Genomic DNA, 16,180 nt, shown 5'->3' with positions numbered 1-16,180 from the left:
ACCTAAAAACTAAATCTAATCAACCCCCTCCCTCTGATCAATGTAACCTTTGTAAAAGAAAAGGAAAATTATGGATCAGATAGTGACCTCCAGACATCGGATAGAGAATTTCCAGAATATTCAAAATTCTTAATTCTTCACATCATGATAATCTATGAATGGGCCCCACATCTTTACAAATTGACATTTTTTAATGTTTTTTTTTATTTTTTGTCTTTTTCAATGTATAATTTGTAGCCATCTGTAATAGTATATCTACTTTGTTTCATACTTATTCTTATTATTATCACCTATGCACAATTTAGTTACTTATAAAACAATAAAAAATATTGAAAAGATCACATGGGATCCAGAGGAGCTAGATAATTGGCTACAAAATTGGAATGGTGGTCGGATTCAGATGGTGGTAGTGGAGGGATGCTTTTAATCTCCAAATAAAATATTATAAAAATATTTTTCAGAGGACATATACTCGAGTATATTTTTGAAATTTCTGAATCACATTTCAACCCACCTTAACAAACAGATGGCCACTGACTAAATTATTTATGGAATCTAACTTCAAACCCCTATAAAATCATCATCTCAAAATAGGAACCTGGATTTGTAACTTTTCAGCAGTTGTACTGTTTTACTGCATGTTCTGTTTTCTTACTTTTGATTTAAGAGTCTAGGATCTTTTTGAATAATGGGGCTGTGAAAAGTGTGCAGTCACCGGTGCATGTCAGTGATCACGAAATGTAACATCATTCACTACAACCAATTTTTTTTTTAATTCCAAGAAGAAAAGCTTGATCCAGTATGCACTGGTCTCATTCTATATCACCAGAAAACAATTACGCACTCATGTCACTTATTTTGTATTTTCTGTTATAATTTGGAAAACGTCAGTGTTATTCACTGCATCTGATGAAAGCAGAGAGTGCTGGAAATGCTCAGAATGTCTGGTACATTCTGGGGAGAGAAACGGAGTTCATGCTACAGGTCAGTTATGTTTTGATTGATTTTAATTATGTTGCAGATCTTTATCTTGTCTGTAATCCTACAGGAGGTGTATCCTCTGACTGTTGAAAGATTAAAGATAAAGGATTTTCCTGAGTTCTTTCTAATTTCATATATTTCAATTAAATCTTCCATTTACAAAGAAAACAACCTCATTGTAGCCTATTTTTCAACAAAATTCTCCACTCTTTCCAATCTTTATAAATCCCCTTTGCCTCCAGCTGGAGAGATCATATCCTTTTTGTCATGTTGTGATTAGAACTGTATGTGGTATTGCATCTTTCTACCTGCTCTTCAATACTATGCCATAGTCAATAAAATAAAGTATCCAAAATCCCCTTTAAACCATCTATAATATCTGCTTTGCTACAAGGCCTGTGGACCCCTAGGGTTCTCCTTTTCCTCAGTATCATGCTATTTCCTTGCCTTTTCGGCAATGTTGATATCCACGTCGTATTTCAGCCTAATTAATTGATACAGGTAATATCATTACATTGACTGCAATCTTTCTCGTCAATAAATAGGGGACAAAAACAGTTTTGTCAACTAAATGCCAGAGATTGCTATGCATTGTAGAATTAAAGCATGTTTTGCGAAGGGGGTGGAAAATGGTTACATTCAAACAAATAATGACAAATTGCATCTAAATTTCCAGTTAGCAAATGGGAATGGTCAATGGGTGTTTGTACGACTGGAAGGTTGTTACCACTGTTGTTCCACAGGACAGGGTTCAGTGCTTATTCCTTCCATATTGTTATAAGTATTAAAAATTATATATACATTTAACAGCCTTAATAAAGAGGTTTGCAAAAGATACATAAAATAGTCAAATTTGACAGTGTGGAATTAAACTTTAAACTGCAGGAAGATACAGATGGTTTAGTCAGTTGAACAGAAAAATGCCAATGGGAACTAATACAGAGAAATACAAAATCTTACAACAGTACGGTAAATAGAAGGATATTGAATAGCATGGGAAGGGGTTGAAGTGTTTGAACTCATCACTTTTAGTCACCTCCCTGGCACAGCCTCCAACCTTATTGTTTTCCGACTCAGCACCGCCCATTTCTACCTCCTACCCAAGATCCACAAACTAATTGTCTAGGAAGACGTATAGTGTCTGCTTGTTCTTGTCTCACCGATTTGTATCCATTTACCTCAACAATGATTCCCTCCCAGTCCAGTCCCTCCCCACCTACATCCAGGACACTTCACACAACCTCCATCACTTCAACAATTTCAAGGTCCTTGAACTTAATTGCCTCATGTTTACTATGGACACCTAATCTCTATACACCTCCATCCCCCATGCTGAATGCCTCAAAGCCCTTCATTTTTTTCTGGTCAATAGGCCCATCTAGTTGTCTCACCACCACCCTCCTCCAGCTGGAAGCATTTGTCCTCACCCTCAATAATTTCTCCTTTGGGCCATCCCACTTTCTCTAGGTCATAGGGATAGCCATGAGTACCCACATGGGCCCCAGCTATGCCTGCCTTATTGTTGGCTACACATGCAAGGCCCCTCAACTCTTCCTCTGCTGCTACATTGATGACTATTTTGGTGCTGCCTCATGCACCCAGGTTGAGCTCATAGACTTCATCCACTTTGCTGCCAACTTCCACCCCGACCTCAAATTCACTTGGTCCACTTCTACCAACGCTCTCTCCTTCCTCATTTTCTCTATCTCCATCTCAGGAGACAAACTCTAAACAGACATCTTCTACAAACCCACCAACTCCCACAGCTACCTCAAGTATACCTCTTTATACTCCATTCCATTCTCTCAATTCCTCTGGCTCCATTGCATCTGCACCCAGGATGAGGACATCCATGTCAGGTTATCATAGATGTCCTCCTTCTTCAAACAACGTGGCTTTCCTTCTATCACCCTCACCTCAGCACTCACCTACATATCCTCCATTACCAGCACATCTGCCTTGGCCCCCTCCACCCCCACATGCAACAAGGAAAGGATTCCTCTTGTTCTCACCAACCACCCACCAGCATTTGGATCAAACACATCCTCCTTTGCCATTTTTGCCATATACTATGTGATCCCACCACTATATATTCCCCTCCCCTCCTTCCACAGGGACTGTTCCCTCCATTAATTTCCTGTCCATTCCTCTCTCTCCAACAATCCACTGTGACTGTACGAGATACTCCACTTACACCCACACCTCTTCATTCACCAAATCCCAAAAGCATATTTGAGACAAAATCATACTTAACAAGTACTAGGATGTGCATTTAAATAATTGTGACTTGCAGGCCTGCCAGGCAAATAATTGAAGCTTGGAGTTAGACTGTGGAGCTCTTTTTTGACTGATGCCAATACAATGGATAAGAGGCCTCTTTCTGTATCATATATTTTCTATGATTTTATCACTGACAATATATAGCTTTATTAAATTTGTAGTTGTTTTACAAATAACTCGTTTATACAATGTGCAAATTGTTGTGGTTACTTTGGGTGAATTTGGGCGGCATGGGTTTAAATGGCCGGAATTGGCTTTTACTATACTGTAAATAAAATTTAAGATGTAAACTTTTACAGTTGTGAACTATTTTTATTGTCTACCAATTAAATAATTATAACGCAGTGTCTCTGAATTTAAATGCATATATTCTCACACACACCTGTGGTCAGCAAGATGTTATTTATTTTCTCTCACTCTCTTCTCATGCTCTTTACTACATTCTATGATTCTTCTGCTATGATCCACAGTACAGGCAACCAAAGGACAAATTCATGTTGTGTAATTGCCAACATCAAAAGGCATGGCTAAAGAAAACACAAAAAAACTTAAGATGAAGGCAATATGCAAAAAAGCAGAAAATCCTGGAGGTATTTATCATCTTTGAAACAAGAAACAGAAATTAACCAATTAATTCAACCCTGCTCATCTTGTGGTTTCCAGCAGTGATGAAGAGATCCAGAGACAAAAAAAATTGTAATACATCTGCTGATTAGCCAAAACACAGGCCCATCCAACAGCTCCTTCACAATGTCTTTTAAATCAAGTGTTTGAAATTATATTAATATCGTAAGCGAGCAGAAAACAAAATAATTGTAAATACATTTCAGAAAAAAATATAATTATATTCTCAATAGCGATTATTCTGTTGTGTTGCTTTTAGTCTGAATTTTGTGTTGGTACGTTGTTCACAATCCTGGAGCATAACACCACCTACTGGCTGATAACCACATTTCAATTTTATTTTTAGTAAGGTTAATTTCAATCTTTAAATGAAGTTTAATCTTATTTGTCACAAAATACCTTGCACAGTGAGTAAGGTTCAAGGTTCTTCTGCAAACAGACCATCAGGGTATCTCCAGTATAACATACAGTCATGTATAGAGCACAATTTAAAGAGTATAGGATAGCAGTGTTAAGGAAAATCAGTAGCACCAGGCAAGGGCCACATGAGTGTAGTTATGGGGCTCATTGGCAGCTGCAGAGAAGAAACTGTCTTTAACCCTGTGGGTACATGTTTCTGCAGTCTTAAGCTTTTTCCCTAATGGCTGGAGAGAAAAGAGTGTGTGTCTGGGTTGGGGTGATGGTTCTTTCTGTGTGTTGGCTACCTTTCCTCAGCAGCATGAGATGTAGATGGAGTCCATGCAGGGGAGAGAAGTTTTTAAGCAATGTTTTGAGCTGTATTCTCTACCTTTGGCAGCTTCTTCTGACCTTGAGTCAAGCAGGTTCCACACCACACTCTGATGCATCCAACAAGTAATTTTTTTGATAGTGCACCTGTAGAAGTTGTGGAGGGACAGGGGAGACAAACAAAACATCTTAGCCTTCTCAGAAAGTAGAAGCATTGGGACATTTCCTTAATTATCAGGTCATTTTAGATACTTATTCCTAAGAATTTAAAGCTATCTGCTCTTTCAACTTCACCTGAAGTCAATGTTAATCTCCTTAATCGTACTGGCATTGAGAGAGGGGTTGCTATCTTGGCACCATGCCATTAGACTTCCAATCTATTTCCTGTATTCCAACTCATTATTATTAGAGAAACAGCCCACAACTATGGTGCTGTCAGAGACTATGAAGATGGAGCTGGAACAATATCAAGCTGTACAATTGTGGTTTTAGAGGGATTTCGGTGGGGACTAAATACACATACTTGAGGATCACTAGTGTCAAGTCTGATTGTGGAGAAGGTGTCATTGCCCATCTTCACTGATTGCAGTTGCTATCAAGAGGTCAACAATCCAGTTGCAGAGGGGAGCATTGAGACCCAGATTGTAAAGTTTAGGAATGAGCTTGAAGGAACTGTTATCAAAGGCAGAGCTGTCCTTTATGAAATGAAATTTATCATACATGTCCTTGCCATCCAGATATTCTTGAGCTGAGAGGAGACCATGGCATCTGCATGCGAATGCATTCTGTGGAGATCCACCATTCTTGCATTAATGAAATCAGTAGAGCCAAATGGAACTGAGGAATTAATATTAAGGAATGGAAAGGGGCTCAACTAGCAAAGCAAACAAAACCAGCTATGCCTGGTTTGGCATAGCAAAGGAACATTGTAACATCTAAGGTGACCCAGAGGTCACAGTGACTTCAAAACAAATTTGATTGAATCTGGAGCTGCTTTGAAAATAGCTGAATGAAATAATGAGTCCTGCTTGTATTGGCATTTTGATTTACTTTCTGTATGGTTTCAATAATTCAAGAAAATAAGGAAACAATCTTTTGTTCCTTATTTTTTTAATAACATTATAAAGGTATGTTCTAATTGCATCCCAAATATCCATTGTTAATAACGATACATATTTGGAATAATCTACGCAGCCACTCAAAACTGTTCACGATATTCAAAATAAGGTTGGCCTAGTAGGAGGATGATTTTATTCAGGATATTACCTCTGTCTTTTTTTTTAAATGTTGTAACAACTATAACATCAACAAGAAACAGTTCTTTCACATGGACCCCTTTTGATATTTTACTTTTCATCTCAAAATCCTGTTGCTATTTATAAGATGTATTTATATGATGACTATTGAACCATAGCAAAGTAGTTTCCTGAAAGTCCCATGGCATTCAGGGTTAACATCATGTGGAGCTGAACTTCTTGTTTAAAATTAGTTCAAAGCATCCTTTGAAGTCCTCAGGTTTTACTGTTCATCTTCTCTGTGTGCACATAATTTAAACAACTAAGAGGGAAGCTCCATGTGCACACAGAGCTTTCATCCAGTTGGGAGAATTCCAAGAGGAGTTGTGAATTGTGAACTAGCATAGCATCAACATTATGAAAAGGACAGTAAATGATTGCAGTTCAGTGGTTGAATGTGAAAATATCCCTCCACAATAATGATGAATAATATACTAATGAACAAATTGTATTTTACTATGAACTGTGCATTTCCTCAGCCAGCATGTTCAGATTATTGTAACATGGTAATAAAACTATAACATTTCAGAAATACTCATCAAGACAGAGAGTTTCCATAGAGAGAGAAGCAATCTCAGGTTGAAGGGCTTTAATCAGAAATGGGAAATCTTAGAAAAATATGAATTCCAGAGAAACTGGGTCTGGGCTGTGAGAGGAAAAGGGAGTCTGTGAGAGGATGGGGAACAGGAGAGTTTAAATGCAAGGGCTTGAGACTGTGATCCTTCCCCACAATATCCTCGTGTTGGCTGCACCACACCTCAGTGCATTCCTCAGCACTTACTCGTCACTTGGAATTAGCCAGTCAGCAGCATTTCCGCAAAGACATTCCGTGCGCTGAAAGACCAACAGGTTTTGGCCAAACCAAAGTGAATCTTTCACCAAGCTGTCGGTCTTCCACGATTCTGGATGCCTGATTGTGTTCATCCCTGGGAACAGCCTGTAAATCAGGGTTCTCTGTCATCCTACTGCTGGGGATGAAAAGTGACAAGGACGCTTCCATCCTTCTCCACACACTCTTAGTGAATCTACATTCTGCAAAGAGGTGGGTGACTGTCTCTACTCCACCACAGTCATCTCACGACAATTTATGTTGTGGCTGATGTTCCACTTGTGCAGAAAGGATCTGACTGAGAGAGATCCTCTCATCACCAGCCAGGCCAAGACCTGGTACTTGCTCGTGAGCACCAACATGACACATTCCTCCAGATGACCTGGATGGTCTGCTCAATGAACCACCCCACCATATCCATTGTGTCCTCATCCCTCAGTGTCTGCAGATGTTCTGTGCTGAACACTGTCTGATGACCTTATGGTCAAAGACATTCTTCTGGAAAAAACATTTCCATAAAGGATAGGTGGTGTAGCAAAGTACAATTGTCTGGAACATTACACAGCAACGGGGCCAGGCCCATCCTTAACAACACCTGAGACAGCTAAAACCTCAGCACATAATACCACATAGTGCCCTTGAACTTTGGTTCTATGCACAACCTGATGCAGCCACACATGAAGGTAGTCATCAAGATGAGGGCAACGTTGGGTACCCCTTTGCCTTCATTGTCTGGCGGTTTGTACATACTGACCATGCAGACCTTTCCATCTTGGATCCCCATTTGAAGCAGAAAACTGCTCCAGTGACCACCAAGGTGGAATTGCAGTGGATGGGCCTCACCCGTGCCATGCACAGCAGCACCGAGAGTACCTCCCACCCGAGGACAAGGCTCCTCCCCACCACCAAGAGGAAATGCCATGCCCACAGACCTTCCCCCAAACCTCTGATGAACTGAACCCCTGCGATCTACTCTGACCAATTTCTGTTTGCACGTCTCAGCCCCTCCATTGCAGATCCCCTCGGGAACAGAAGATTAGACTGTTTGGCAATTTGCTCTTGATCATTCTGTCCACTATTGTAGAACGCCAGGTTTCAGTGATGGATAATATCAGAATCACACCAAGTGTGGCCCTGAAGAAGACATTTAGCTCATAATATCCATGCTGTCCTTGAGGGTAAATGTTACTTGAAGATAAAGCAGACACTGGAAACACTGCAGGTTAAGCAGGCGTAGATGCTAACTATATGGATTTCGTTGTCATGAGTAAAGAGATGTGTTTGAAAGGTCAGATTTATACTAACAAAATGTGAAGATGAAGAACTAAAATTTTGTTGATAGGGTACAAATTTGGTATTTTTCACATTTAGTTCACTATTCTTCTTCTTTCTTCTTCTTTGGCTTGGCTTCGCGGACGAAGATTTATGGAGGGGGTAAAAAGTCCACGTCAGCTGCAGGCTCGTTTGTGGCTGACAAGTCCGAAGCGGGACAGGCAGACACGATTGCAGCGGTTGCAAGGGAAAATTGGTTGGTTGGGGTTGGGTGTTGGGTTTTTCCTCCTTTGCCTTTTGTCAGTGAGGTGGGCTCTGCGGTCTTCTTCAAAGGAGGTTGCTGCCCGCCAAACTGTGAGGCGCCAAGATGCACGGTTTGAGGCGATATCAGCCCACTATTATTAGCTAGACAAATATATGGAAGACGAGTACTGTTGCGAGTCAGTGACACTTTTGATAGAAATGTATTGAGTTAAATGCACTTGGGCCACATGCTGCTAAATCTATTAAAGAAAAGAAAAGAAAAGCAAGTTGAGTACTGTGACTGTGAGATTCCATAGTAATATAGTCACTTACTTTCAGTATTAACTAATGTGTATTATTACTTAGCCAGTAAAAATGACAAATTCCATTGCACCAGGTATTGCTAGAGGGCAGTATTGCCTCAAATATCTCTCTGAAATACATGTTGACTCATGCAGTGATCTTCAGTAATTTACCACAATTCAAAGTAAAGCCCACTTATATTGCTTGCTAATTTGTTGTGGAGCTCTTCCCCTCTGGTCTGAACATTCAGAGACACGTGAAAAAAGGACATCCACTGGGGTATGGTGTGGCTGGGCTGTGAACCTGATGTCAATCCCTGCCTCTGCCAGGACTTCACCAGCAATGACTCACCTCAAACCTCAGTGTTATGAGGTTTCCCATAAGGGCAGGATGGGCCACATGGCTATTCAGCATTGAGATGTGGGACTCATCATTGCACCCTGGACAGCGCAGCGAGTGTGGGCCTTTGAGGGGGACTGGCAGTGAGTGCTCCGTGTGTTCAATTTGAGATTTCAAATTTATTGTCAGAGTACTTACGTGACATCACAAACAATCCTAGATTCCTTTTTCACTAATTGAGAGTGCAAAAAGTAAACTGTACACAGTGTAAAACGTAAATAAAGAAAGAACTGTAAACAGATAATAAATGTTAATGAACTGACAATGCAAAACAGAGAGAACAAAGAGAAAATCAATAAAGTGCACAAGTAAGAATCCTTAAATAAGATGCTGATTGAGTTTGTCGTTGAGGAGTCTGATGGTGGAGGGGTAAAGGTAAAAGGTTCCTGAACCTGCTGGTGCAAGTCTTGTGGCATCTATGCCTCTTTCCTGATGGCAGCAGTGAGAACAGAGTATGTGTAGGGTGGTGTGGGTCTTTGATCATTGCTGCTGCTCTCCAATGACAGTGTTCTCTATAGATGTACTCAATAGAGGGGAGGATGTTGCCTGTGATGTTCTGGGCTACGTCCACTACCTTTTGGAGGGCTTTACACTCAGGGGTATTGGTGTCCCCATACCAGATTATGATGCAGCTGATCAGCTCACTTTCCACTACACCTCTGTAGAAATTTGCCAGGGTTTCTGGTGTCATACCAAACCTCTGCAAACTCCTGAAGAAATTGAGGTGTTGATGTGCTTTCTTCATTATGTCATTGGTGTGTTGGGTCCAGGAAAGATCCTCTGTGATAGTGACTCCCAACAACTTAAATTTGCTCACTCTCTCCACCTCTGATTCCCCAAGTGATCACTGGATTGTTTACCTCTGGCTTTCCTTTCCTGAAGTCAACAATCAGTTCCTTAGTTTTGGTGACATTAAGTGCAAGGTTGTTGTTAGTGCATCATTCAACCAAGTTTTCAATCTCCATCCTGTACGCTGACTCATCCCCTTCCTTTATACAACCCACCGTCATACTGTGGTATCATTGACAAATTTGTAGATTATGTTATTGTCATAGTAAGGCTAAGACTTGGAATTCAGATAAAGATTTTTTTGATGCAGAAGTTCCTTGCAAGAATATCATGACCTATATTATTTTCAGTTAAGAATGAAATTCAAAGTACCAAGATCATACACAATTAGATATATTTAGCTTATGGCAAGGAAGAGGATAGATTTGGTAGATGGGCACATGTGAACCAGTGGGATTATGATGAAGTAAAATTAGCATTTCAAAAAGGTGACAAACATTTTTACAGCCTTAAATATGCTTCAACTAAGTCATCCTTTGGTTTCACCTCCTATGTGATCTCCAATACAATGTTGTTATGGGGGTCCATTCAGGAGTTTCATAATCTATCCACTTGGAAGAGAGTGTGCTTGGGGCATAATGCGTGAGTCCTTCAGTATGTTGGCTGCCTTTCCCAAGCAGCAGGAGATGTAGACGGAGTCCATGGAGGGTAGGGTCATTATATTCTGAGCTGCATTTACTACCCTCGGAGGTTTCCTCAAATCCCGAGAAGAACAGCTCCCAAACCTCAGCAAGTCTTCTTTATTTAACCTGACTCCATTGACACCTCACTCTTTCCACTAACCCTGCCCAACGCAGCCCCCTTTTCTACTTCCCACGATATTGTCCCTGCTCTTGGCTCACTGGCCCACGCAGGCATGTTTGGACTCCCAAGTGTCAGCGAGTCACCAGCAGCAACTGGGCCAATGCAAAATATGTGTGAGTGTGTGGCCCCCCCCCACCACCACCTCAGCCCCCACCAGCCTCCAACTCATGCAAGCTGGTGAGAGGGTGACTGTGGATCTGTCCCACCACTTAACGGTCTGGCAGGTTGATCATCCAGCCTAATCTCATTTAGTACTGATGCATGAGCAGTGGTTAATAGGATGGGATGGGGTCTTGTGCCTTCATTTGATTGGTGGGTGGCATAGTCGGCTACTTCCTGATGTATGCTGGCTTTAAACAGTGTTCCATGCCTTTGTGTAGAGCCAGTGAGATGGCATCCATCAGAGACCTGTTGCCACAGTAGGCGAATTGGAATGGTTCCATGTCGCTGCTCAGATAGGAACGGATATGCATCAACACCAGCCTTTCAAAACACTTCATCACTGTTGATGTGACTGCTACTGGTCAATAGTCACTTAGGCAGGTTCACACACTCTTCCTGGACACCTGTAAGAAACGGGTACATACCACGTCCTGCCAGAGTGAGATGTTGAAGATGTCCGTTAATACATTGACAAGTTGGTCAACACAGGTTTTTAATACTCGGCTGGGCACTCTGTCTGAATCAGATGCTTGCCTCGGATTAACTCCTCCTGAAGAGAGCATCACGTCATCCTCAGGGACACGGGGGTGCGCAGTGGTGGTTCGGCCTTGTTCTTGTGGTCATATTGGGTGTAGAAGGCATTGAGTTCATTTGGGAGTGAAGCTTTGCTATCTTCTACTGGAGCAGGATATGACATTTAGGCTCTGCCCACAGTTGTCGGTATCCTTCGTTGTTCCATTTTTGTCCGCAAACTCCACTTCACCCATATGTCATAACTGCTCCTTCTGTAGAGATCTGATTCTCCAGACTTAAATGCCTGTGATTTGGCTCTCAGTAGGTTCCAGATTTCATTGTTCATGTAGGGCTTCCGGTTGGGGAAAACACTGAACGATTTGGTGGGGATGCACTGGTCCACAGCTGTTTTGGTAAAGTCTTTGCCAGCCCTGGTGTAATCATTCAGATCCTCATCTGAGTCCTTGAACAGCAGCCAACCTGCTGATTGGGGAATGGTGGAGTTATCCAAGCTCAGGACACTTTCCATCACACATCTGGGTAGAAAAGACATACAGCTAACCTGTGCACATGTGCTGCAGTTTATTAAATGGCAAGTTTTTTTTTAGATCCACCAACAGAGAAAAGTGAGAAAGGAAATATGCGACAATTGTCTTTGGAAACATTTGCTACCACGAAAATCCAACAAAAAGGTTTCTGGAGGCCAAAATCGAATGTGACTGACCTCTGGCTAAACATCTGTTTGCTCGAATTGTTTGTGGTGGCAAGGACACATATCAGATTAGGGATTAGGGTGACAGCAGAGTTGGTGTCAGAACAAATCTAATCGGGGGCATTAAGGTAACTGAGGAGGGGCACTGATTTTTCTGTGGCTTCGGACTGTGGGGGGTGAGTGGCGCAGCGGCTGCACTGGATCAAGGGTGGGGGAGGATGGCGACAGCAGCATCAGATCAGGTGAGTGGGGGTGGTACAATAACTTGTTTGGGGGGGCATGGCCTGCAAACGCGCCCCCCCCCCCATGACATTGACAGTGTCCTTGAGGAGTGGGAGGAACAACTGATATCTCCACACCCAAAATGATATTTTTATCAGGAAAAGACGATGGGTGGTTTGCCAATAAGAAACAGTCACCTCTACTGCCAGGCATTATCATTTCCCGGATGGTCTTTGTGGAAGGAACCACACACTATGCTAAATCCTACCGCAAAATGATGATGGGGCTATTGATATGTGGGTGGGAAGTGGTCCTTCATCCCCGAAGTCCACAGTCATCTCCTTTGTCTTGTTCATGTTGAGACTCAGGTTGTTGCCCTTGCACCCTTGAACAAGCCTTTCAACCTTCTCTCTGTAAGGCGGTTCATCATCGTTGCCCATGAGGCCAACCTTGATGATTCTATTGGTGTTGAACCTGGCAGTACAGTCATGAATAAGCAGCGTGAACACGCAACATTGAGGTGCACCATCCTCACTGTGACGGGGCTTGAGGTTTTGCTGCCAACCCGGACAATGTTCCTGCTTCCTGATGTACAATATTGTTATTTCTAATGTAAACGGTATCTTTATTTTATTGGTGCATGATCAATCTGAGCAAAAGAAGCAGTGAGAATGAAATTTGTTTATTGTCTTATGTACCAAGATACTGGTGGCAGAGTGTCCTTGAATATGGTGGTGAAATAGATTTTGGTGTTGTTGGGTTACAGAAACTATTAATAATTAGAAAGTTAACACAATGTTGGTCTTATCTCAGATATGAAATATACAGGGATGGGAATTATATGAAAGTGTATTAACACCTTTTTAATTGGAGTCTACCCTTTCTTTGGTGCATCAAACATGCCAATATGTATTGTGCTGACATCCATTTTTATTTCTTTCAAATGTTTGTTAAAATTGAGTAAAACTCAAAGTAGAGCTAAGATGTTTAGCACATAGATGTGTGTGTTAAAACAGGACTTCTGTTTTTCACTTTGAGAGTTGCATGAAGAACTTACAACTGCCACATTAACATTCTGGTTGCTGTAAAATGGGGTCAGCACTTTAAAAAAAACTTAGCTAAAAACTCACAGTCCAAGAGCACAGGACAGGGAAAAGTGAAACTGAATGTATCCAGATGGTCATGGCTTGAGCATGTTTGAGCTCTGATCACAGAGTGCAGCACAGCATTTATTTGGTTGTTTAGATTGTAAGATCCTCTTTTTCTAGTTGGTGAATCAGAATTTTATTTTAAATCTACAAAGAATTGGCTTTGAGCAATTTGGCTGTGATATAAATAGTACTTAGTGGTACAAAGGATAATAGATTTCCAAACTTTCTTCCCCCATAAAATTTGAAACTAATTGAAAATTTCAATGCAGACATTGTTAATTGTTTGCTTAGCAAAGATATGAAATTAAACAACAAGACATGAGGATGGAATTATGATACATGAACAAATAAAATGTTGTAAAGGCCAAAGGAATGAATCGATTGTTCCTGTTCCTGTCTACTGATTATTTAATATTTATTAAATTATCATGCTAAATATTCCTTAATGAAATTTAACTGAAGAGACGATTTTATTCATCAGTATTCTCTGGTATATTAATGATGAGCCAGATCTGGCAATGCTCTTAATGGCTTTTCTGCATAGTATTTCTTTAAAAAACATTGAGATGCCATTGTCGTTGGACATGTTAGAATAAAAATATTCTGGAAGAAACCAAGAAGTTCAACTCAGGATGCCAGCATTTACTTTTACAAATCTCATATAAATGAGAAAAAAACATGAAAGTCCCAAATTTCCTCACAATTCGTCTGACAGCATTCAGCATGGAGCATAAATTTACTGCATTTCCCTAACAGTTGCAATGGGAGATGATTAATCTGTTTCAGATTAGATTTGGCACAGGATAAGCAATGTTACTTGTTTCAAAGGAGAATGACTATCACAGAAAACAGTACATTTTATGTAATTTACATTTTCTATGTCCTTAACATAATTTATATTTATAAAATTGACTTATTTGTAGGATTTAATTTTACTTTAGTTCAATATTTTGAATATTTTAAAATATGTTTAACTATAATTTTTGACAGTTTCCCTGGAGGTGAGGCTTCAAACCATTTCGGTCATGGTTATCGGAAATCCCTGAGCTTTTTCAAACAGCCAGATTGGAACCAGCTTTGGGGAGTATATTCTGTCATGTCAGTGAGTGGGTGAATCAACAGTAGGTTCAAGGAAATTCAAAGGTCATTGTCACGTATGTGTATTTGTTTTTATTAAACAAATGACAACATTTAACTTGACTTATGATAATGCTTGTGACCATCTTGTGTGCTTTACCTTCCTGGTTCATTCATTCAGTGGCAGATGTTTGTTATGCAATTTTCGAGTAACAAAAATCTGCTCTAAATATCTACGATAGTGATACACAGGTAGTGTATTCCACTTCTGAAATTTGATTCTTTCAGTGGATCTTAATTTCAGAAGCAGAGTTCCACATACACACGTATGACGTACAATGTATACTTTATAATGTAATCGGTCTATGAAACAAAGAACCCAGTTTATTCCCATATATATCTATATAAAACAAAGAACCCATTTTATTGCCAAGAAATTTACTTGGATATATAGTAAATATGTATGTCACCAAGGACTTACAATGGGTCTTGGTCTACTAACACCATACTTTTTAAATTCTATTTCTCACGATGGCTTTGTCCTTTTCAATCACCAAAATATCTTTCAGTCCTTGAAACAACCTTTTGCACAGCATCTTTTTTCTCCATCATTCTTTTGCATCCATTCAGCTATGGTGATCCTATGTTTTATACTCCTACAATTCCCATTCTAAAACTTATCCTCTCTTCACCTCTGTTTAAGTTGTTACTTTGTCACATTTTTGTGTTCCATCCAGATATCTTCCTTTGTCTACGCAAAAATGCTCACTTGATAAAATTCCATTTAAAAAAAAAATCAAAAGCCATTTTCGTAAAGACTCCGATTGCAGGGTTATTATTATTTTTTAAAACGCTTTGTTGAGATGGATGTTACTATTTAAACCACAGTCAGTACAGAACAAAGTACAGTACCTGACTGCTCTCTGCATGACAAGTGACATGTAAATTGAGTGTTAACATCAATATTGATTCAAAAATACACTGATTATATTCAAGAGAAAAATGTCTGTATGTATTTTGGTTAGTATGGTTTATAGTGAGAAAAAAAATATTGATTCAAAAATCAAAACTTGCAAACCACTCTGAAGGAGTGAAGGAGCAACATGTAAGCTTTCATTTCATTCCTTCACAATAGAGAAGTCATAATAATAAATCCAAACTCATGGAGTTAAATATTAACACTATTTCATACAGCTAATGTCAATGCTGCTAACTAGACTAGATAATACAGAAGTGTTTTGAATCCAAATGAACTTGGTTAGTGATGCGCCCATTTCAGATAAAATGAAAAATACCTTTCTTAATTTCTAAAATCCAGCTACTAATTAGAATTGAAAATTGGATTTCCTAAATTGAATTAGTTTAATCATAGAAATAATTGCAAAACTCTGACATAAATTTGATTCACAGAATGTGACCTGTAATCTTCATGGAAAATTTGAAGCATTTTCTTTGCATTTACCCCAGTCAATTCAAGTTAGGACTCATGCATGTTGCCAGTCACATGGACATCTTATTGGAAGCACATTGCTGATTATACCAGAAAATTGCCCCAAATTTAAGATTATATTTATACCTAATTTTAGATCATCATAAAATATGCTTTGAAGACTAAACTTTCATCCTTAATATATTTTTAATTTTATTTTCTATTTGTATGTTCCAGTTTCTCTGTTGCAGTGAACGATATATTTTTGTTTGACTCCAAATACTACACCCTGCAGTTCTTTCAGCTGAA

At 39.8% G+C, this 16,180-nt stretch overlaps 1 protein-coding gene and 1 long non-coding RNA gene across 4 annotated transcripts in view; one reads left to right on the top strand and one right to left on the bottom strand.

The window, feature by feature from the left end:
* The window catches only part of pxylp1 (2-phosphoxylose phosphatase 1), a 202,075-nt gene that overhangs the window by 157,068 nt on the left and 28,827 nt on the right, over positions 1-16,180 (bottom strand). The window contains exons 2-3 of one of the 3 annotated variants that reach the window (XM_069896677.1): positions 4,673-4,758; positions 3,644-3,788 (exon numbers count right to left, since the gene is read on the bottom strand). The exons of 1 other annotated variant lie outside the window; for it this stretch is intronic. The gene's annotated coding sequence lies outside the window, so the exon portion shown is untranslated. The remainder of the gene's footprint in view (positions 1-3,643; positions 3,789-4,672; positions 4,759-16,180) is intronic. One more of the 3 variants, XM_069896678.1, reaches the window with a different exon arrangement.
* Positions 1-16,180, top strand: part of LOC138742384 (uncharacterized) — an 86,451-nt gene that overhangs the window by 46,403 nt on the left and 23,868 nt on the right. Inside the window, exon 2 of the long non-coding RNA XR_011344127.1 lies at positions 14,356-14,508. This is a non-coding gene — a long non-coding RNA (uncharacterized lncRNA). The remainder of the gene's footprint in view (positions 1-14,355; positions 14,509-16,180) is intronic.

This window comes from Narcine bancroftii, chromosome 9, assembly GCF_036971445.1.
Source record: "Narcine bancroftii isolate sNarBan1 chromosome 9, sNarBan1.hap1, whole genome shotgun sequence".
NCBI classification, from domain to species: domain Eukaryota; kingdom Metazoa; phylum Chordata; class Chondrichthyes; order Torpediniformes; family Narcinidae; genus Narcine; species Narcine bancroftii.
The sequence above is the reverse complement of the archived record's forward strand: the minus strand, read 5'-3'. Positions and strand labels throughout refer to the sequence as shown.